A 22,039-nucleotide genomic window follows, 5' to 3' on the forward strand; every position below is an offset into this window, starting at 1 on the left:
CAGGTCAATGTCTTGCATAATCCCTGCAACACAGAGACTGCTTAATAACTATTTATTGAATGGAAATGAAGCCTGCATCCCCCATCAGCAGCCCGATCTCAGTGTCCCACCCTGCACTTATAACCACCCAGGACTGTGCTCCCTCTGAAACTCTCTCTCCCTCTTTCCTGCTCGGTTGGTTCTTTCACGCCTCTCCAGTCCCTCAACCTACCACTTTTCCCCACGAGGCTACTGAAATTACGTGTGCACCGGCCACTCACAATTGACCCAGACACTGACAAATGTGGATCAATCCTGTAATCTTCCCTTTCTGATCCTCCACTTAGGATACCAACGATATTTTCACAATCATTCATATAAGAACTCAAAAGTCATGATTCAAGTTTGTACTTCCATGCATCAATCTTTCTTTATTTTGCTCTGTGTTCTGTTCCTTGGCTATGGACGAGCATAACCTGTTCAAGGCAGGGTACAAATTTCAGAAAATGAAAGCAATTTGCTCTCATCGCAAACCTTTTTAAAACCTATGTATACCTCCTAATCGGCTCTCAGTAAATGACTCAATTATTTCAGTAAGAGAGGAAAGAATTTCTATTCATTCTATAGCACATGAGAGCAGAGTTGGACACAATATGACTGGGAAAAATTTTCTAATTATATCAAATAATGAAATGATCCAAAGCATCTTACTTGATGTGAACTTGTTCTACAGAATAGAATGAGATAAGGATAAGACAAAAAGCTTCTAAGTGTGTCAGAACTCCTGATAACTTAGAACCAAGGCGTTATATCAGAGTAGGAGGTAAGAAACTCTTAGTGGAAATGTATATTATCTGTCTGTCATTCGAGGTTTGAGGTCCTTGACAAAGCCATGCTTGCCCGATGGTCTTTCACCAACACCTACTGGGAAACAGATTCTGTTTCAAAAAAAAACAGATTCTGTTTCTTCTCCAAAAAGCCACTGAAGTTACACTGGCTTAGGAGGGTCCTAAACCCAATGACTAGTGTCTTTATAAAAGGGATAGGAGAAGGGGATTCAGATTCAGACACACACAGAAAGACCTTGTGAAGATGGACACAGAGATTAGACTCAAGCTGCCACAAGTCAGGGAAAACCAGAGACCATCAGAAGCTAGAACAGCCAAGGAACGATTATCCCCCAGAGCCTTTGGCTGGAGTATGGATGGCCCTGCTGATGCCTTGATTTTTCCAGATGCCTCTGGAGCTGTGAGAAAATCAATTTCTGCTATTTCAAGATACTTGGCTTGTGGTCACTTATCATAGCATTCCTAGGAAACTAATACATCCTCCACTCCACTAACAAATCATGGATCCATACATTTATACCTAGGTCATGATTGTCCCTGCATTTATTTGGGACATAAACTTATTATAAATATACATTGTTTCCCCTCCTTACATGCTTGTTGTTAAATGATTCCATATAGTTACTTAGTCTTAAGCCTATTTTACTTGATGAATATGCAAGTGTTCTTGAGAGAGTTAAATAAATGTCATTACCTATAGATAAATATATATATACATATATATATCTTCCTTTGGTTTTTAATTTTGGAGCATAAAAAAGGGAGAGAGTGCCCTTCTTGACTTGTTCAAGTATACTGAGCTCAATGTGAAAAAAACAGGTTATTAGAGCTCTTATGAGCAATTTTCCAATACTAAGGCTACCCATTTAAGACATTGCTTGTTGAAACATGAGTAGAACATAGCTCTATAAAAGCAACTTGCAATTCAACAAATTAAAAATTAAAACAAAAGAAGACAGGTGATGGGTGGAATGTGTAATGAGCTGGAAATCTGATAAATCTCTATCACTTTTCTTCCTGCCCATTCTTGTTCCTGGCACCCTCTTTTACATACCTACCCCAGGCACAGGCAGCAGATGGTGATGTCCATGTAAAAGCCAGTAAACCATCTCTGACACAGGTTATCCAAAGGGCAGCTGACTCATAATGCAATGCTGCCTATGAAAACACTTCAGCCAGAACTAGCAGTGTAGACAAATGGTTATAAAATTATGCCGATATGCTCATGGGACTATGACAAGATACTAGGTAGTATCTACCCATCTCATCCCCCTCATCCTCATCTTAAATGGGGAGATCTCTTTTAGCATAACAATATTTTCAACTTATAAGAGACAACCAAATTGAGCAAGAAAATGGTATCAGTATATCACAAGTAATCCACTCTGAGAAAGGTCAATGTTCAAAGCACAACCTGACTTGCTGAAGTGGTGTCAAGGGGCCACAGCTTGAATGGACTTGGCAGCTATAGCTCAGGAAGTGATAGTTCAGTGGAATAGAGATGAAGAGAAGGAATGAAGGAAGGAACCGAGGGACAGGAGATCTCTGGGAAATAATTTACCCACTACTGCAATTCTGAATTCTTATGGAAACTACCATGTTCATGTGTGGCCAAGTTCTGTCCACCATAATTGACCAGTTCAGGAATGGATGCCCAACTAATCAATCTTTTCTTGAGATTTTAAAACTATGAAAAAGCACCTGTCACCTTTTGGAAGCTGGGCATTGTGAAAGAAGTCCTGTGTAGTGGGATCCAATAAAGCTGATGCACAGAAACGTTCCAAAGACGAGATAGCCTCAGCAGAGTTTGAATACTTCTGTTGTTACTAAAAACAACTGCATCTCTGTCATTCTGTGGCTTACTTGTACAATCTTTCCTCTTATTTCATTGGTCAATTCCTTTTTATTTCAAAAATTAGTTCAAGTTGGGTTTTTGTTATTTGCATCAAAAGTACTAATTAATAATCAAACACAAGCAAATATATATCATCAATTCATCAGTTCTGTGTGTGCTCTATACACATGGTATCTGAAATTGTCTTTTTTTTTACCCCCAGGAACTTTGCCACATAATACTATTTTGTCTGTTTTCATTTTACTCTTTCATTTTATTTATAATTCTTAATTGGATCTGGGTCCATTAATAACAAAATTACTTCCATAAATGCCACCGAAAAGCAATATGGAAACATAATCACCCCTCTAAGACACAAAAGTCTCTCTCCCTTGCTTACTGATTCGTGATACAGTCCACCTAGGTATTTAGTATTACAGCTGGCTTATTTTGAGGGGCTTTTTAAAAGACTTATGTGTGACTAGGAACCTAGTGAAGGGGAATATTAATTCCCTAAGTCATAGCTCCAGTTTTAATGTTTTTTTTTAATATTCTTTCATGGAATATCACCTCTGTGACTTCCAGCCATATAGATGAGTATGCTACCAGCACAGTGAAGCAGTCCACAACTCTGTTTTCATCAGTCTTCAAGACTGGGACAGTCACCATTCTGATACCCATTGAAACATCTAAAATAACCACACCAGGGTCTCAACAAAAAGAACTTCCATGACTTCAGTTTCACAAAACATACCCCAGATGCCACTGACAATGACCACAACCCACAATAGTTCAGTGAATCTGCTTCTTCATCAGTAACAAGCATGTATCAAAACTGACCCATTGGGATGCCTGGGTGGCTCAGAGGTTGAGCATCTGCCTTCTGCTCAGGGCGTGATCCTGGGTCCAGGGATTGAGTCCCATATTGGGCTCCCCATGGAGAGCCTGCTTCTCCCTCTGCCTGTCTCTACCTTCTCTTTGTGTTTCTCATGAATAAATAAAAAAAACCTGACCCATGTTTTTATGCTGAAAATAGTTGTGAAATGTAGACAATGATATCATGTTAAATAAATTAGTGGTATGGGGGCAGCCTGGGTGGCTCAGTGGTTTAGCGGCTGCCTTCCTCCCAGGGCATGATCCTGGAGACCGGGGATCAAGTCCCACATTAGGTTCCCTGAACGGAGCCTCCTTCTTCTGCCTGTGTTTCTGCCTCTCTTTCTGTGTCTCTCATGAATAAATAAATAAAATCTTTTAAAAATTAGTGGTATGGATCTTAGTATCCTTGTTCCTGTAGAATATGAGTTTCCAACTTAATTAGGCTGAATAATGACTGTGAATAAGTGAAGTGTCCCACCAGGGAATTGTACTTTAACATGGTTTGAAGATGTGTCATTCCTCCAACTCCTGATCCCTCATTAGAGAATAGAATTAGGCAGCATCAGTCTACATGATTTTTAAGCCAAATGGTTAACTTTGGTTTGCATTTATTTGTGCAATAAGGTGTTTTCAAACGGTATGATATACAATCACATGTGTGGTCTCAGAGTGTCATTGCTCTTCATTTATTTGCATTTGTTTAAAATATAATGGCCATGAAACCATCAATTCAGAACCTTAACATTTTCTTTTTAATTTATTCAAAGTGCAATTCAACATAAAAGCTAGTGACTACATTTATCAGAACAGCAGATTTTAAGGTCTCTACTGCATAGTTTTATTACCATAATGTATGTTCTGAAATCAACTGTAATGTCTCAAAGGCTCTTGATGCTCTAAAACCAAAGTAGTTTCGATTCCCAATTTATTTGAAAGGAGAAATTTCAGTGAGAACCATTTATTCAGATTGGATCTGGTTGCAAGATTACAGCTGTGTTGCCCAGAACTATTGTTAAAGTATGAATTCTCAAGAGGACTGATAAGAAAAAAAAATTTTCCCTAAATTGTGCTGCCTCTGAAGTTGTAGTAGACAATCCAAGTCCAGCATTCCAAACACTTTTAAATGCTGGGCTTGTGCCCCAGAGCGAAGGGGGAGGAGAGTAGGGAAAGTGTTGGATCAACTGACAGAAGCTAGAGCCCAAGAGTCACTAGACACAAAGCAGGCTGGGCAGCAACTTTCTATGCTTAGACTCCCTCTTCCTCTATTCAGCATTCTTACGTACACATTCGGAGTTTTGGCTTATTATACATTTTTTTAATTTTTAAATTTAAATTCAATTTGCCGACATAACACCCAGTGCTCATCCCATCAAGTGCCCTCCTCAGTGCCCATTACCCAGCTATCCTGTCCCCCCACCCACCTCCCCTTCCACAACACTTTGTTTCCCAGAGTTAGGAGTCTCTCATGGTTTGTCTCCCTCTCTAATTTTTCCCACTTATTTTCTCTCCTGTCCCTTATAATCCCTTTCACTATTTCTTATATTCCCCATATGAGTGAAACCATATGATGATTGTCCTTTGCCGATTGACTTACTTCACTCAGCAGGATACCCTCCAGTTCTATCCACATCGAAGCAGATGGTGGGAATTTGTTCTTTCTAATAGCTGAGTAATATTCCATTGTATGTAGAGGCCACATCTTCTTTATTATAATGTTTTTTAAAAGCACTAAAGCATTTTTTTTCATCTAGTCACAGCAACTATTAATTCTAAAGAAAATGCAGTATCAAAATTTGATGTTGGTATTGTATCAACACTGGGAGTTTTGTCGATTCTTGATCTTGGAGACAAAATGTATTGTTCAAGAAGAGGCATTCAGTATAGGGCCATGTGAGTTTTGATTGGCCAGGACATTATTATTTTTGTATTTCTTTAAATGTCATGACAAAATATCGGAATGGGGCCATAGATTTATGAATTACATTCCTATTAATCTCTATGCTCAAAGTAAATTGTTGAAAAGTATGGAATGTTTCACAAATTTGTGTGCCATCGCCAATCTTCTCTGTATTGTTCCAATTTTAGTATATGTGCTGCCGACGCAAGCATTATTAAGGCTATTTTACTCAATGGATATGCAAATACCCTTGAGAAACTTAAAATATTATTAGTCATTTATTTATGAATGTGAATTAATTAGGTTCTGTTGCCAAACAACTCAAGAATATAAAAACAAACAAGGCAGAAAATTACGTTTAAAAAAGTTTGTAACAGCATTCTCAGTGTGTCTACTGTTCTTTGAATTTTTAATAAATTATTCATGAGCTCTAAAGTAGCTTTTAGACCTATATTAACAAATATTAACATTCAGTTAGCTGAGATATTCAATAAACTAGAGGTCACCTAGTTCCCCTGAGAAATGTTACATTAATACCTAAATGGCCAGCAAGGAGTAGTAAGACCTGGAGGTCCGGAGACTGAGTTCTCTTGGCTGTGCCATTAAACAGCTGTGTGACATGACTGTGAGCAAGTCACAGCACACTAGTTTCCTTTCAATCAGACTCTCATGCTCTAGACTATATATAGACTAGATGAATACAATAACAACCTCATGAGCTCAGGTAACTGAATTAGCATACATTTTATGAATGTAGAAAATAACATACATGTAAGTTAAGAAACCTGCCCAAGTGTCAGAGCCCAGATTTGACTACTAGATCAGGAATTGGTGCTCCTAACTACCACACTATATATTCGTATCTTTAATGGTAGGGGAGTAGATGAGACAGTGTCAGTGCTCTACCAAGGTCACTTCAGGTTCCCTTAACCTTTTCTGTGTACCTATCACCCAGGTTCTGGGGCCTTATTTCTAATCACTCGCACCTGTGACTTTCCTCAAAGGCCTGATCTTGGGCTCACTTTGCAGGGAGCAAGAAATGCCAGGAAATATACATTACTCTGAGGAAAATGAGAGGAAGGCAGTATGAATGTCCAGCACCTTTGGGCCAGATGGGACAAACTCTAAACAAAATATATGCTTTCGGTGGGTGCTATGGACTGAATATCTGTATCCCCCTCAAGTCCATATACAGATATTCTAGCCCCCAAGGTGATGGTATTGGAAGGTGGGGCCTTTGGGGGACAATGAAGTCAGGAGAGCAGATCTCTCATGAATGCAATCAATGTCCTTATAAAAGAGACCCTGTAGAGTTCCTTTGCCCCCCTTGCCACATAAGGACCCAGTGACAAGATGGTCATCTATGTGGAACTGGAACTCACCAGACACCAAATCTGTGGGCACTTTGATCTTGGACTCCAAAGCTGTGAGAAATAAATTTCTGTTATTTGTAAGCCACCCAGTGTACAGTATTCTTTTAGAGCACTCATGTGGACTAAGACAATGGGATTAGGTTAAAGCTGGAAATACAATGCAATATCACCCTTGGCTTTTCCCTTTCCTAGCCTTACTCCTCCACCTCGTGTTCTCTTCTGGCACTTCCATAATCAGTTATTTGCACATAAATCCTTGTCTCAAGAGACTGCATCTGAGAACCCAATGTCATACACAGAGCATAGTGGAAGAACATTTTTTAGACCACATTTCTGGGGGTTTGAATCCAATCCTGGGGGTTTAAATCTTGTTCCATTACTTTATTTATTTATTTATTTATTTATTTATTTATTTATTCTTTATTTATTTTGAAGTATATTTGACATATAACAACGTGTAAATTCCAGGTGTACAACAATGAATTTGACACATTTTTATATTGCAATACGATTTATATATTGTAATACCATTATTATGAACATGCTAAAAGACCAAGTCTTACTTATTCCCACCATAAAAAAGAATCAACTTCTCTCAGACTCAGTTTCCTTATAAGTATGTCAATGTTAATCAGGTTTACTTATAAGATTACTTGAGAATCAAATAGCTGGCACATTTGAAGCAAAAGACACCTTATAGGTGCACAGAGAAGGATGTATTGTTTTGTAAGCTGGATTCTGGGTTTTAAATACATTTTTAACTTGGCACTCAAATAGATAACAAATCTATACAGGTAGCCCATTCACAAACTCCAGTTTTTTGAAATCTAATTTTAAGACTGTGTGTTACAAATATTCAGGCAAAAAAAATATTGCTATGGTCACATTTTGTTGCAAAATAATGTAATCATATGAAATACATATTTATGTGTGCCATGTCAATTTATTTAGGACTTGATTTTCAGATTTGTACATGTATGACAGTATTTTCTCTACAGAGATCTTTTTCTGAAATGTGATCTCCCTCCTTTCTCCAAAAGAAACAACTACATTGACATTCTTATGTATATTTATGCACAGTTTTGAATATAAATTTTCCTTTCCTGAAAATCTGTTTCTCGAAAAGATGGCCTCCATCCATCCATTTCATTCATTCACTCAACTAATTAACCAAAGATAAAAAGTACCCCATGTATTTGGCTCTTTGTCAGATACCAAGAAGTGAACAAAGATGCATTGCATCACACATGAATCTGACAGTCCTAGTTTATATTCCAGAAGGGTAAAGAAGTTAAGGGCAGAGAATTATAACTTTTGGTTGCATTCCAGCATCAATTCCCGCAGAAGACTTTTTAGCAGGGTCCTGAATTTTTTAGCCACACCATTTGGCTAAGAATGATTCCCACTTCCCTTGAGTAGCCTAAACCCATCTATGTGATCCCATCCTTGAAATGAATTTATATTGGTCAAATCACAGGAACTTTTAGAAGGTGACTGACAGAAGAGCTGGCCTCCCAAAACACAAAAGAGAACTATTTCAATAGTTGGAGCTGCTATTTTTCTACCACAAGGGAAAATGGCCTAAGAGTGAGGACCACACAATGTTAAGGGCAAAGCTCAAAATGAAGCGGTAGCTCATGAAACATCATAAATCTCTAGACTAAGGAATCTATTTGAAATAAATGCAAGCAACATTCAGTTGAAATAAAAGAGTTCTATGCTGATAGTTATTATCAAGGACAATTGTTTTCTTCAGTCACCTTTCTTTAGACCATGAAAACTGAGATGACTACCCAAATCTGGATTAAGTCAGAAGCTATGTTAATTCAGACTCTGAAAAAAACACAAAAGGAAGTTCCCAAAATAACTAGTTGAGTTCTATAATGTGTTTGAAAATTACACTTTTTCACATGAGAACACTGAATATTTAGGACATGCCAAAGCAGTATGAATCATCCTAATTTATATTTCCCATCTTCAAAATGTTTTTTAAGTTATTCTCTAGGCACAGCATCCATTTTAGTCCACAGTTCCAGACATCCCACCTGAATTACACCAGTAGCCAGCCACCTACTTGTCTTCTTAGATGCTTAGGAGGTTGCTTTCTGGACAACACTCCCCATCTCAACCAATCTTCCCAAATCACTTTTCATCTTGTTAATCTAACTAATATTCAATGGCTTCACACCACCCATCCTATAGCCAATCAAGTCTACATTTCTTTTCCTGACATTCAAGATCTTATGTGGTTTGCTGCATGTGACCTACACAGTCCCATATGCATGAATGCCCAGACACCGGAATCTCTTCCTACTACATATGCACCATATTTTTCTTGCCTCTATACTTTTGTTCAGTGTTTATTCCATCCAATATGTCCTCCTAGTCACTCTTGAAAGTCCTGGTTTTGTTTCTCCTGGATGCCTTCTCTGATTATTTTGGCACATATTTGCCTTGTTTCTCTAAGCTTCTTTCAGGAGGCAGTGCTATGTGGTAGCATAAGCCAAAGACTTGGTTTGGAATTCAACATCTGGTACTTACTAGCTGTGTGACCTGGTACAGATTGTTTACCTTTACTGAAACTCAGTTTTCTTATTTATGAAATGAATATACAAATCATTTTTTTAATTCATTGTAAAACGTAAAGGAGAAATTGTGCTTAACACATTATAATTGTATCAAGCAGTTGAAAACTATATTCAGTTCTGTACAACCCAGAACATATATCTTTTTTATTGAATGTAATTATTACATATGAGTTTTTCTCCTTCGTTGGAATAGCAACTCACTGTTTTGCCACTTGTTAACAATTCATTATGTGGAGGAGACTTCTTCAAGGCCTTTATTATTTGTTGTAATTATCTGTTGTAATTAAAAGATAACATCAAGACTAAATCTTGCTAGTTATTTTTTAGTATGCTATTGCTTACATCTTTATAAGTATGAGCTATTTTTAAATAATAAAAGGTTATTATTCAGGTTAATTCACATTTCAAACCATGGCAATTCATGGAATTCAATGTTCATATAAAGTAGATATGATTTTGCTGTTTCATACTGCAGAAAATGGTTCAGAGAACTTTCCCCACAGTTTTATTAGTCAATACATGCATTTCAATGCAGCAAAAAAAGTGTGAGTGTATATGGATTTCTGCCAATCCAAATGTAGAGTGGAGAAACACACAGGGATCAACATGTTTTGTGAAGAGTAAGAATGCAGGAAGGGGGAACTCCTCATAGGAACATAGTTTGACAGCCTAGAACAACAGGGGGGACAGACTTATGCAATAAAATACATAGACACTACAACTTTATTTTATGTGACCCACCTCTTATCCTGGAGAAGTAAATTAAAGGTTAATAGAGGAAAGAATCGGAAGCAGCCCTCACCTGAGCAAAGATAAGTAAACATTAAATTACCAAAACAATAAAGAAAATCATTGCAACATTTAGGTCAAGTAAGGTCTAGATCCTTTAATGTAGTGATAAGGCAGCCATGACTACTGAGTCAAGAGATAAGACGTCAGAATAAAACATACCTCCCTGGCACATTGATCCTAGACTTCTCACCTCCAGAACTATGAGATACAAACTTCGGTGGTTTAAGCCACCTAGCTATGGTATTTTGTTATGGCCACCTAAGTAGACTAATACGGAAAGTTTGTAAATGATATAAAGCTGAAAAAATTTAATGTTGCTCTTTATTAAATTATATTACATCTAGACAATGGACTATACCACACAATCACAAAAGAATTAAATAGTTCTATACATTGTGTAATAGAACATTTCCAGGACATACCATTAAATGTAAAAAAGCAAGTGTCAAAAAAAAATAAGGTAATCCCATTGATATTTAAAAATAAAAGCAAAATAAACTACTATATATATGTGTACTTTATATATATATAAAGAAAGAGTGATGAGAATATACACAGAAGTAGACCTAAAGGGATATGATTGCATACGTATAGAAAATTTCAGGGATCCCTGGGTGGTGCAGAGGTTTGGCGCCTGCCTTTGGCCCAGGGCGCGATCCTGGAGACCCGAGATCGAATCCCACGTCAGGCTCCTGGTGCATGGAGCCTGCTTGTCCCTCTGCCTGTGTCTCTGCCTCTCTCTCTCTCTCTCTGTATGACTACCGTAAATAAATAAAAAAAAATTTTTTTAAAAGAAAATTTCAGAAAAATACAAGAAAATATTAATTTGGCTTATAGGAAGTAGAACTTGAATGGTAGAAGTTAGAGCTTTTTGCTTTTGATTTCATATCCCTTGGTATTTGAATTTTTACAGTGAGCAAATATTAATTTTATAATATTTTTTTTTAATTCTGGTTCTATCACTTACTAGCTGAATGTCCCTGAGAAGCTAATTAATATGTGAGTCTCTATCTCCTACCTCACAAGGAGATCACGAGAATTACAGAAGACATTGGAAAACTCCTCATAGGACATGGTATCTGCAAAGCATTCATCAAATGTTAGTTTTAGTATTTCCCATGCATAATCTATCTGCAATATTACATATGTATTATATATATGCTATGCTATTATACTTAATCATATAATACAGTCTCCAAAAACCTTCAAACTTGTTTATTTCCCTACACAAGGCAAAATAATCTGTTTCCTCTCATAATGTTTTAAATGAAAATTTGTTATTTAGAGAAACAATTGACCAGGATGTATTTGGGGCTCGATTTCTAGGACGACATGTTGATCCTCTGAACCCAACTGAATCTTCTGAGTCTTTAGGCTCTTAGAAAAACTGAAAGAATTTTCTACCCCAAACCTGTTGTCAACTTCAAGCCCAATGGCAGATGTCAGCATATGTGGTTCACCGCAAAGACCTTGTGACCTTCCTTGGTTCTGCATCAAAACTTTTCTATTTCTCGGGGTTGTTTGGGGGGGGGGGTGTTTTTTTGGTTTGTTTGTTTTTTTTTGTTTTGTTTTTGTTTTTGGTCTCTTTTGAAGTAATAGTTGCTAGTCTGCTTTTTGTTTTTGTTGTTTGTTGTTGTGCATGGTTATTTTTTTCTTTTATAGTTTCAAGGCCTAATAATTTCATCCATGTAAGGATAAAATTCAATTACTAACAGATAATCCTAATGATAAAATGCCACAACCCCAAATTAGAGGAAAGAGAAACCACTCAACTTCTCTTTCCTGAAATACAACTTACAAACCAAAATAACCAATTTAATTGTGTGTATTTTAAAACTAATTTTTAAAAATTTATTTTCACATCCTGAAATTTCTAGTACTTATGTTTATATATGATTTATCATAATAATTTAGGCAGCTTTAAATAAAGTATATCATTTTAGCATTTATTTATTATAATTTAAGGATTATATTTCCTGAAGAAATTTAATAAATGAACTACCTTTTTTTTTCTTCTAAGACTAGGAAAATAATCATTGAATGATATTTTTTATTTTATCAGGCATAGTTTAAAGATTAGATCTAACTGTAGGCAATACAAATTAATAACATTGCCCTTTGTAAAGTTCTATGTTGGCTTTTATTGAGAGGTCTAGAATTCATTGCTCTTTAACTTTAAATTAAATGTAAATGTAAGTATATTCTGTTTTATCTTATAAGAAAGGAGAAACTGATGCCGTTTTTCTCTAAGATATAAAATAATGTTGCTTTAGAACTGATACAAATGTAGGTCTTCAAATCATTATTTTCCTGAGTTTTGGCTCTATGAAGTGTCCAGAAGTAGCACAGCAGTACCGTTCAGTTCGGCTCTGAAGTTAGATACATAATCCACAGTATCACACATTCAAAGTTCATTTGTCTAGGGGATAAGACAGATTTTCTGAACATTGTTTGCAACTCACCATCATTGACTTAAATCTAGATTCAAGTCATTAATTCAACAAATGCTCACTACGTACCACTACCAGGAACTGTGCTCAGGGCTGAAAATCCAAGGATAAGCATGGCACAACTGTGAGGGGGCTAATGCTTTATGGTCAGGCAAAAAGATGAGTCCCATAGAAAATATGTAAGCTCTATGGCATCAACAATAGCTACCACTTGTGAATATTTATAGGTACCAGGCACATTACACATATTATCACATTTCACTTCATTCAGTCTTTACCCAACCTGGAGATAGGTGCTACTGTCTTCGTTTTACAGGCGAGGATATTGAGGTACAGTAAAGTAAAATGAACAAACTTAAATAGCTGCTATGTAGCAGGCTTGGACTGGCACCAGGGCTGACCATCTCCTTTCTTTTCTGAACAGGCTGCAATGGGGTGTGAAAGGGAAGTTAGGGTTAGAAAAGGAATCCTGGAATCCCAGGATCGAGCCCCGTGTTGGGCTCCTGGCATGGAGCCTGCTTCTCCCTCTGCCTGTGTCTCTGCCTCTCTCTCTCTATGTCTATCATGAATAAATAAATTAAAAATCTAAAAAAAAAAAAGAAAAGAAAGAAAAGGAATTGAAATAGGCTCAAAATAATTTTCTACTTTAATGTTACAGTATGTTTCAAAGAGCCATTTGATTGTTTTTTAACAATTTACTTACTTATTTTAAAAAGAGCACATGGGTTAGGGGGTGGTACAGAGAGAGAGGGAAAGAGAATCCTCAAGCAGAAGCAGACTCCCCACTGAGCACAGAGGCACAGAGCCCAAGGAGGGGAGCTAGATCCCAGGACCCTGAGATCATGACCCTCACTGAAATCAAGAGTTGGGTGCTTAACTGAGGCACCCAAATAGCCATTTGATCTTTGAAATGAAGTTTTGCCCTCTGGTTATGAAAAGGGATGATTAAAAAAGTGAAAAAGATCATCTGTGGAGACCCAGGATTGAGTCCCACGTCGGGCTCCCTGCATGGAGCCAGCTTCTCCCTCTGCCTCTCTCTCTCTCATGAATAAATAAATAAAATTGTTAAATATATATATATATATATGTATATATACATATACATATAAGTATAATCTTTTATACTTCAAGAAAGTTAAGCAAAAAAATGAATACCAGTGGATGGCTTTTGTAATTCTGGCTCTTTTCTCATTTTTTAAGTGTTTTAACATGAGGCCTCCATAAAAAGGAGTGCTCATTTTTAGGGCAATTCCATGAAAAAAAGACAGCAAACTGAAGTGTGAGTTGTCAGACTGTGAGTTGAGTTAAACTGGACTTCTGTGGGTGAATCCCCACCCTAGGTGGATAACCCCTATTCCACGAAGCCTTCGCTTGGCTTAGTAAACAGGTTCACACTGAATTCACCTTTTCTTTTCTTTTTTTTTTTAATCAAGAATTTTTTTTTAAATTTTTATTTATTTATGATAGAGAGAGATCGAGAGAGGCAGAGACACAGGCAGAGGGAGAAGCAGGCTCCATGCACCGGGAGCCCGACGTGGGATTCGATCCCGGGTCTCCAGGATCGCGCCCTGGGCCAAAGGCAGGCGCCAAACCGCTGCGCCACCCAGGGATCCCTGAATTCACCTTTTCAAAGCCCTTAAGTGTCCTGCTGCCTTCCAGCTATTTAAATAAATATGTCTCTTCTAGATGCAGGTTTCTGGAAAGCAAAGCAGATGTTTTATTCATCTTTGAGGTTATTTGCTTGCTTGGTTACCTTTGAAAAGTTTAAATATGGGAAAAATAGTATAATATTATTTGTATAAAAACCATCCAGAATTAGTTCACATCTTGTCATTTCAACTTTGCTATTCATCTTTGCCCTACTTGAACCAGCACATATCTCTGTTCTCACCAGATGCTCATGGTGACCTGAATCGCCAAACCGACCATCAAGGTGGGTGTCAAGTACAAACTCAGGTTGTTAGTCTTAACAGGTCTGATCTACCTTTTTTCCTAAATATGCTAGTCAACTCCTTTAAATCAAACCCAAAATAACTTTTGCAATTAATACTTTTTAGCAGAATTTAAATATTCTCAGGTCAGGTCTGTAGTTCTAGAATTACATTAAAAAATGGATCTATGAAGGTAACATAAAACGCATGGTTGATTTATTCCACATTTTTCTCAATCAGATAAAAGCTACACTCAATTTAAATGTCATAATTTACAACCAGCACAGATATTCAAAAAGAATTTTGCAGTTTCAGAAATGTGGCCAACCTCCTTTCTTGGCAGTTAAAAGAAGAAACTGAAAAAGGAACTGATAAATCGAGTTATAATAATAGTTTCAAAAGAGAACTCTTCATTTTTCCTTCTCCATGATCCATCACTTCTTTCAGATTTGTTTAAAAGTCTTAATCCCCAACATCAAGTGAGTTGGGAGGGTTACAATTTCTCCCTCCACAACAACCCTTGTGAGCAATTCCTTAGATTCAAGGCCACTTTCCCAACTGAGGCTGCTTTTCCCTCTCACATACATTGTCCCAACATGTCCAGGCTAAACTCCTGGCTCTCATCCTCTATATTCTAAAATCTCTACAACAAATAATATCATTTCTCCAATCAAAACCCAATAGTCCCTCTGTGCCTCAAGAGAGACTCTCTTCTTGACTTGTAATTCATGCTCTCTGTGGTCCTATCATGAGATCCCCAAACATTACCAGGAATACCTGTTCTCTGTCCCTTTGGTCACGGCATTCCAGCATTCTCATCCTGAATCTGGCAAAACTGAATTGTATCCTTTGGAACTTAAACTTCCAGTAGAACTAAATGTTCAGAACATCTCTCAGTTGAAAGACATCTGGATTCTCAAGATTTAAAACAAATGTGTCTTGAAATGTATTGATAAGCTCAGTGAGAAGTTAAGGAAGATTTCCCAAAGGTAAAAGAAAAAGAATATAAAGTTGAAATCAGAGTGATAAACAAAAACAGAAACTAAGGCTCCTGTGGGAACATATGTCATACTATGATCCTAGAGTCTCCAGGAATAATGGCCGCAGAACAGGATAGTCAATGATGCAGGACTGAACATGACATACCTCTCCCTCAGCTTCAGTTAAACATAGAACCTGAACCCTCCAAGCTCATACTAATCCAGTAAAATGGTGGACTAGAAAAAAAATCTAACCTTTAACAAAGGCAGCAGATGAAAAAACCTGTCTGTCTCTGCCATAGTTCTGGGTTATTATGAATCAAATGTCTTTGTCTTCCCTTTCTCAAATTTATATGTTGAAGCCCTAACTTTGAATGAGATGGTATTTGAAGATGAGTTCTTTGGGAGGTAATTAGGGTTGGATGAGGTCATGACGGTAGAGTCCTCATGATGGGATTAATGCCCTCATAAGAGTCACCAGAGAAATTGCTGTCCTCCCCCTCCTCACCCTGTCCTTACACAAAGAAGAGGTCATACGGGCACAAAGTGAAATGGCAGCTGTCTACATGCCAAGAGAAGAGATTTGCAAATGAAACCTACCGGCCAGCACCTTGATCTTGGCCTTCACAGCTGTGAGAATTAAGCTCCTGTTGTTTACCTGTCTATGGTACTTTGTTATTGTAGCCTGAACTGACTAAGACATGGGTAGAAGAAAATAATAACATATTCTCCTCTGGAGATGTGTAAACAGAGGTCCACCCTCATGGGACAGCAGGATGCAAATTTATAGTCCTGCATGGTTGGGGAATTTCCAAGCCAAGAAAAGAAAGGATACTTCATGAGTTGCCATCCCCTGGCATCTGGCAAAACCAAATACAAATATAATACTTCCTGGAAGGACCATCCTCTCGTCCAGTACCTTGTGATTTCCATGGATTACATTAACTTGGAAAAACTTAACAGACACTTGGGGAAACAAGAAACTATCCACAACATATTTAGATTTCCAAGGACTTGAGTCATTGGAATTATTAAACATAAAATAGAAAATAACTATTTATATTTCATTTTTTAAAATGTTATTTAGTATATTTAAATGTTTTAAAGAAATAAAAGATGGGCTTGGAAAGAAAAGCAAGGGGGGGCGGGGCAAGATGGCAGAGGAGTAGGGTCCTCGACCCACCTGGCCCCACCAACTCACCTAGATAACTTTCAAACCATCCTGAAAACCTATGAATGAGACCTGAGATTTAAAGGGAGAACAGCTGGAATGCTACAGAGAGAAGGGTTTTCGCTTCTAACAAGGTAGGAAGGCGGGAGGAAAAAAAAAAAAAAGAATCCCCATGAGGAGCCGGGCCAGCGGGGGCGGCGGGAGCCTCCGGGACAGGAGAGCCCGGCCTGGGAGAAGCAGGAACTTTAAAAAATCTGCACCAGATTATTCCCCGAAGGAAAGGCCTCAGCAGGGAACCCGGGCAGAACCGCAGGAGGGGCGGTGGGGCCTCCAGTCTCCCGGGGTCACTAATAGATGAGGGGCCCCCGGGGCAGAGCGCGCCCCACACCTCGGGCCGAGCGGGGTAAGGGCTGGAGCGCCCCGCGGGGCCTCGGGGAGGAGCCGGGGGAGGGGGGGCTCCGGGGAGGGGGCTGCGCCTGCTGCCTTCGGGAGCCCCACCCGGGAGCGCGATTCCGGCACCACAGACCCTGGATCCCAGGGCGCCGGGACACAGCCCAGGATCCTGAGTTCCCCCGGGACAGGCGGAGGCGGGGAGGGCCCAGGACAGCGAGGATGCTCCTGCCACCAGGACTCCCCAGGCTGAGCAGATCAGCGCCTCCCTCCAGCCCCTGGAACATCCAGGCCAGTGCTGTCCTGGAGACTGCGGTAGTTACTGCGGGAGCAGACTCCAGGGCTGGAGAGCTGGCCCCCACCAGTGTTGTTGTTCCTCCTGATGTCACTGTGCCTGGGGGGGGCAGGGAACAGATACCTCACGGGGTAACAAGCTCCCACTGAACGGGGCAACTGGCAGAGGATGGGGTAGCTCCCCCAGGTGCACACACCTGAGAGTCAGCACAGCAGCCCCTCCCCCAGAAGACCAACTGGAAGGACAGGGGAAGAGCAAGTTATGAACCAAGCAGCGCTGGAAGCTCCAGGGGAAGTCTAAGGATTTACAGTATATAGAACCAGAGGGTACCCCTCCTATTTTTTTCTTCCTTTTTCCAGTACAACTCGTTTTTATATCAGACTGTAAATTTCCAATTTATTTTCTCTTTTCCCACCTTAACTACAATATTTTACCACCTCTTCATTTTTATTATTCTTCCTTTTTGACTTTCATACTTCTACAATTACAGATCCTAGATATATTTTCCACTTCTAGATTCCCTTCTACCTACTCAACTTAATTTTGGGAGATACACAAAATACTTTTTTTTTATTTGTGTATTTTGTTTTCTCTCCTCATTTTGTTCTAAAATAGCGGAAGTTAATACCTTCTAAAACATGACCAGCATGTACCCAGAACCAAGTGGTATACCATGCTAATTCATTCTGTGAGATTCCTCATTCCCATTCTGCCCCCCTCTTTTATCTCATTTATGTTTTGATGGTCAATGGTGGGGCTCTCTACAAGTATTTCTGGTTTATATCAAAATGGGACTGAGCATCTTCTAACATACAAAACTTAATATACTCAGATCAAGAGGACCACCCTCTAGGATCCCCCAGGTACACTACATTCTCCCTCCACTACAACTTCATCACCACCACCATCGCCCAGAACCCCCCCTCTTTTCTCTTCTCCTATTTTTTTCTTTTTTTTTTTTCTCCTCTTCTTTGGGGTTCTTGGCCTTTTATTTTTTTACTACTTTGTTTTAAAATTTGTTTATAGATTTAGTGATCCTTTTATTTTATTTCGTTCTGATCTTTGTTTTCAATTTCTGGTCTCTGACCTCGGCAGAATCATCTAAGGTGAAATTTACTTAGGTTGTGTTTGATATTCTTGACTCAGCCCATTCATACAGCCACTCTGCACTGAGCAAAATGACTAGAAAGAAGAACTCACCACAAAGAAAGAATCAGAAACAGTACTCTCTGCCAGAGTTACAGAATTTAGATTATAATTCTATGCAGAAAGCCAATTCAGAAACACAATTATAAAGCTACTGGTGGCTCTGGAAAAAAGCATAAAGGATTCATGAGACTTCATGACTGCAGAATTTAGATCTAATCAGGCCAAAATTAAAAATCAATTAAATGAGATGCAATCCAAACTGGAGGTCCTAATGGCAAGGGTTAATGAGGTAGAAGAAAGAGTGAATGACATAGAAGACAAGTTGATGGCAAGGAAGGAAGTAGAGGAAAAAAGAGAAAGACAAAAGACCATGAGGAAAGGTTAAGAGAAATAAATGATAGCCTCAGAAGGAAAAATCTACATATACCTGGGGTTCCAGAGAACACCGAGAGGGACAGAGGGTCTGAAAGCATATTGGAACAAATCATAGCTAAGAACTTCCCTAATTTGGGGAGGGAAAGAGGCATTCAAATCCAGGATAGAGAGGTCCCCCCAAAATCAATAAAAACTGTTCAACACTTTGACATTTAATAGTGAAACTTGCAAATTCCAAAGATAAAACAAAATCCTCAAAGCAGCAAGAGACAAGAGATCCTTAACTTATATGGGGAGAAATATTAGATTAACAGCAGACCTCTCCACAGAGACCTGGCAGGCCAGAAAGGGCTGGCAGGATATATTCAGGGGCCTAAATGAGAAGAACATGCAGCCAAGAATACTCTATCCAGCAAGGCTCTCATTCAGAATAGAAGGAGAGATAAAGAGCTTCCAAGGTAGGCAAAAAGGAAAGAATATGTGACCACCAAACCAGCTCTGTGCAAGATATATTAAGGGGGACCCTGTAAAAGAAGAGAAAGACCAAAGAAATAATCCACAAAAACAGGGACTGAATAGGTATTAGGATGACACTAAATTCATATATTTCAATAGTAACTCTGAACATGAATGGGCTAAATGATCCCATAAAAGACGCAGAGTTTCAAACTGGATACAAAGCAAGACCCATCTATTTGCTGTCTACAAGAGATCATTTTAGACCTAAGAACACCTCTAGCCTGAAAATGAAAGGGTGAAGAACCATTTACCATTCAAATGGTCCTCAAAAGAAAGCTGGGGTGGCAATCCTCATATCAGATAAATTAAAGTTTATCTCAAAGACTGTAGTTAGAGATGAAGAGGGACACTGTATCATACTTACAGAGTCTACCAACAAGAAGACCTAAGAACCATGAATATTTATGCCCCTAATGTGGGAGCTGCCAAGTATATCAATCAATTAATAACCAAAGTGAAGAGATACTTAGATAATAATACACTAATAGTAGGAGACTTCAACACAGCACTTTCAGCAAATGGCAGATCTGCTAAGCACAACATCACCAAAGAAACAAGAGCTTGAGGGCAGCCCGGGTCGCTCAGCAGTTAAGCGCCACCTTTACCCCAGATGTGATCCTGGAGACCTGGGATTGCGTTCTGCGTCGGGCTCCCTGCATGGAGCCTGGTTCTTCCACTGCCTGTGTGTCTCTGCCTCTCTCTCTCTCTCTCTGTGCCTCTCATTAATAAATAAATAATTAAAAAAAAAAAGCTTTAAATGATACACTGGACCAGATGGATTTCACGGATATTTACAGAACTTTACATCCGAACACAACTGAATACACATTCTTCTCAAGTGCACATGGAACTTTCTCCAGAATAGACCACATACTGGGTCACAAATCAGGTTTCAATCGATACCAAAAGAATGGGATTGTCCCCTGCATAGTTTCAGACCTCAATGCTTTGAAACTAGAACTTAAGCACAAGAAGAAATTTGGAAGAAACTCAAACACACGGAGGTTAAAGAGCATCATGCTAAAAGATGAATGGGTCAACCAGGTAATTAGAGACAAATTGAAAAGATTCATGGAAAATAATGAAAATGAAGATACAACCATTCAAAATCTTTGGGATACAGCAAAAACAGTCCTAAGAGGGAAATACATCACAAGCATCCCTCAAAAAATTGGAAAAAAACTCAAATACACAAGCTAACTTCACATCTAAAGGAACTGGAGAAAGAACAGCAAATAAAACCTACACCAAACAGAAGAAGAGAGTTAATAAAGATTCGAGCAGAATTTAATGAAATAGAGACCAGAAGAACGTGGAACAGATCAACAAAACCAGGAGTTGGTTCTTTAAAAGAATTCATAAGATAGATAAACCATTAGCCAGCCTTATTAAAAAGAAAAAAGACTCAAATTAATAAAATTATGAATGAAAGAGGAGAGATCACAACCAATACCAATGAAATACAAATGATTTTAAAAACATATTATAAGCAGCTATACACTAATAAATTAGGCAATCCAGAAGCATTTCTGGAAACCCACAAACTACCAGAACTGGAACAGGAAGAAATAGAAAACCTGAAAAGGCTGATAATCAGGCAGGAAATGGAAGCAGTCTTCAAAACTTCCCAAGACACAAAAGTCCAAGGCCAGATGGCTTCCCAGGGGAATTCTATCAAACGTTTAAAGAAGAACAATACTTATTTTACTAAAGCTGTTCCGAAAGATAGAAACAGACGGAATACTTCCAAACTCATTTTATGAGGCCAGCATCACCTTGATTCCAAAACCAGACAAAGACTCCACCAAAAAGGAGAATTATAGACCAATATCCCTGATGAACACAGTTGCAAAAATTCTCAACAAGACACCAGCTAGAGGATCCAACAGTACACTAAGGTGATTATTCACGAACGAAGTGGGATTTATCCCTGGGATGCAAGGTTGGTTCAGCACTAGTAAACAATCAACATGATAGATCATATCAACAAGAGAAAAAACAAGAACCTTATGATCCTCTCTATAGATGTAGAGAAAGCATTTGACAAAATACGGCATCTATTTCTGTTGAAAACTCTTCAGAGTGTAGGGATAGAGGGAATATTCCTCAGCATCTTAAAAGCCATCTACAAAAAGCCCACAGCAAATATCATTCTCAATGCGGAAACACTGAGAGCCTTTCCCCTAAGATCAGGACCACGACATGGATGTCCACTGTCACCACTGCTATTCAACATAGTACTAGAAATCCTAGCTTCAGCAATCGGACAACAAAAAGAAATAAAAGGCATTCAAGCTGGCAAAGAAGAACTCAAACTCTCCCTCTTCACAGATGACATGATACTACTGTACACAGAAAACCCAAAATACTCCACCCCAAGATTGCTAGAACTCATACAGCAATTTGGTAGCGTTGCAGGATACAAAATTAGTGCCCAGAAATCAGTGGCATTTCTATAAACTAACAATGAAACTGAAGAAAGAGAAATTAAGGAGTCAATCCCATTTGCAATTGCACCCAAAAGCATAAGATACCTAGGAATAAACGTAACCAAAGAGGTAAAGAACCTATACCCTAAAAACTATAGAACAC

At 38.6% G+C, this 22,039-nt stretch overlaps 1 protein-coding gene and 1 pseudogene across 1 annotated transcript in view; both read right to left on the minus strand.

Annotated features, from left to right (window-relative positions):
• Nucleotides 1-22,039, minus strand: part of MOXD1 (monooxygenase DBH like 1) — a 101,314-nt gene that overhangs the window by 30,849 nt on the left and 48,426 nt on the right. The gene's annotated exons all lie outside the window — the stretch shown is intronic.
• On the minus strand, nucleotides 5,556-5,646 carry LOC129509307 (U6 spliceosomal RNA; annotated as a pseudogene).

This window comes from Nyctereutes procyonoides, unplaced genomic scaffold, assembly GCF_905146905.1.
Source record: "Nyctereutes procyonoides isolate TBG_1078 unplaced genomic scaffold, NYPRO_anot_genome, whole genome shotgun sequence".
In the NCBI taxonomy this organism is placed as follows: Eukaryota; Metazoa; Chordata; class Mammalia; order Carnivora; family Canidae; genus Nyctereutes; species Nyctereutes procyonoides.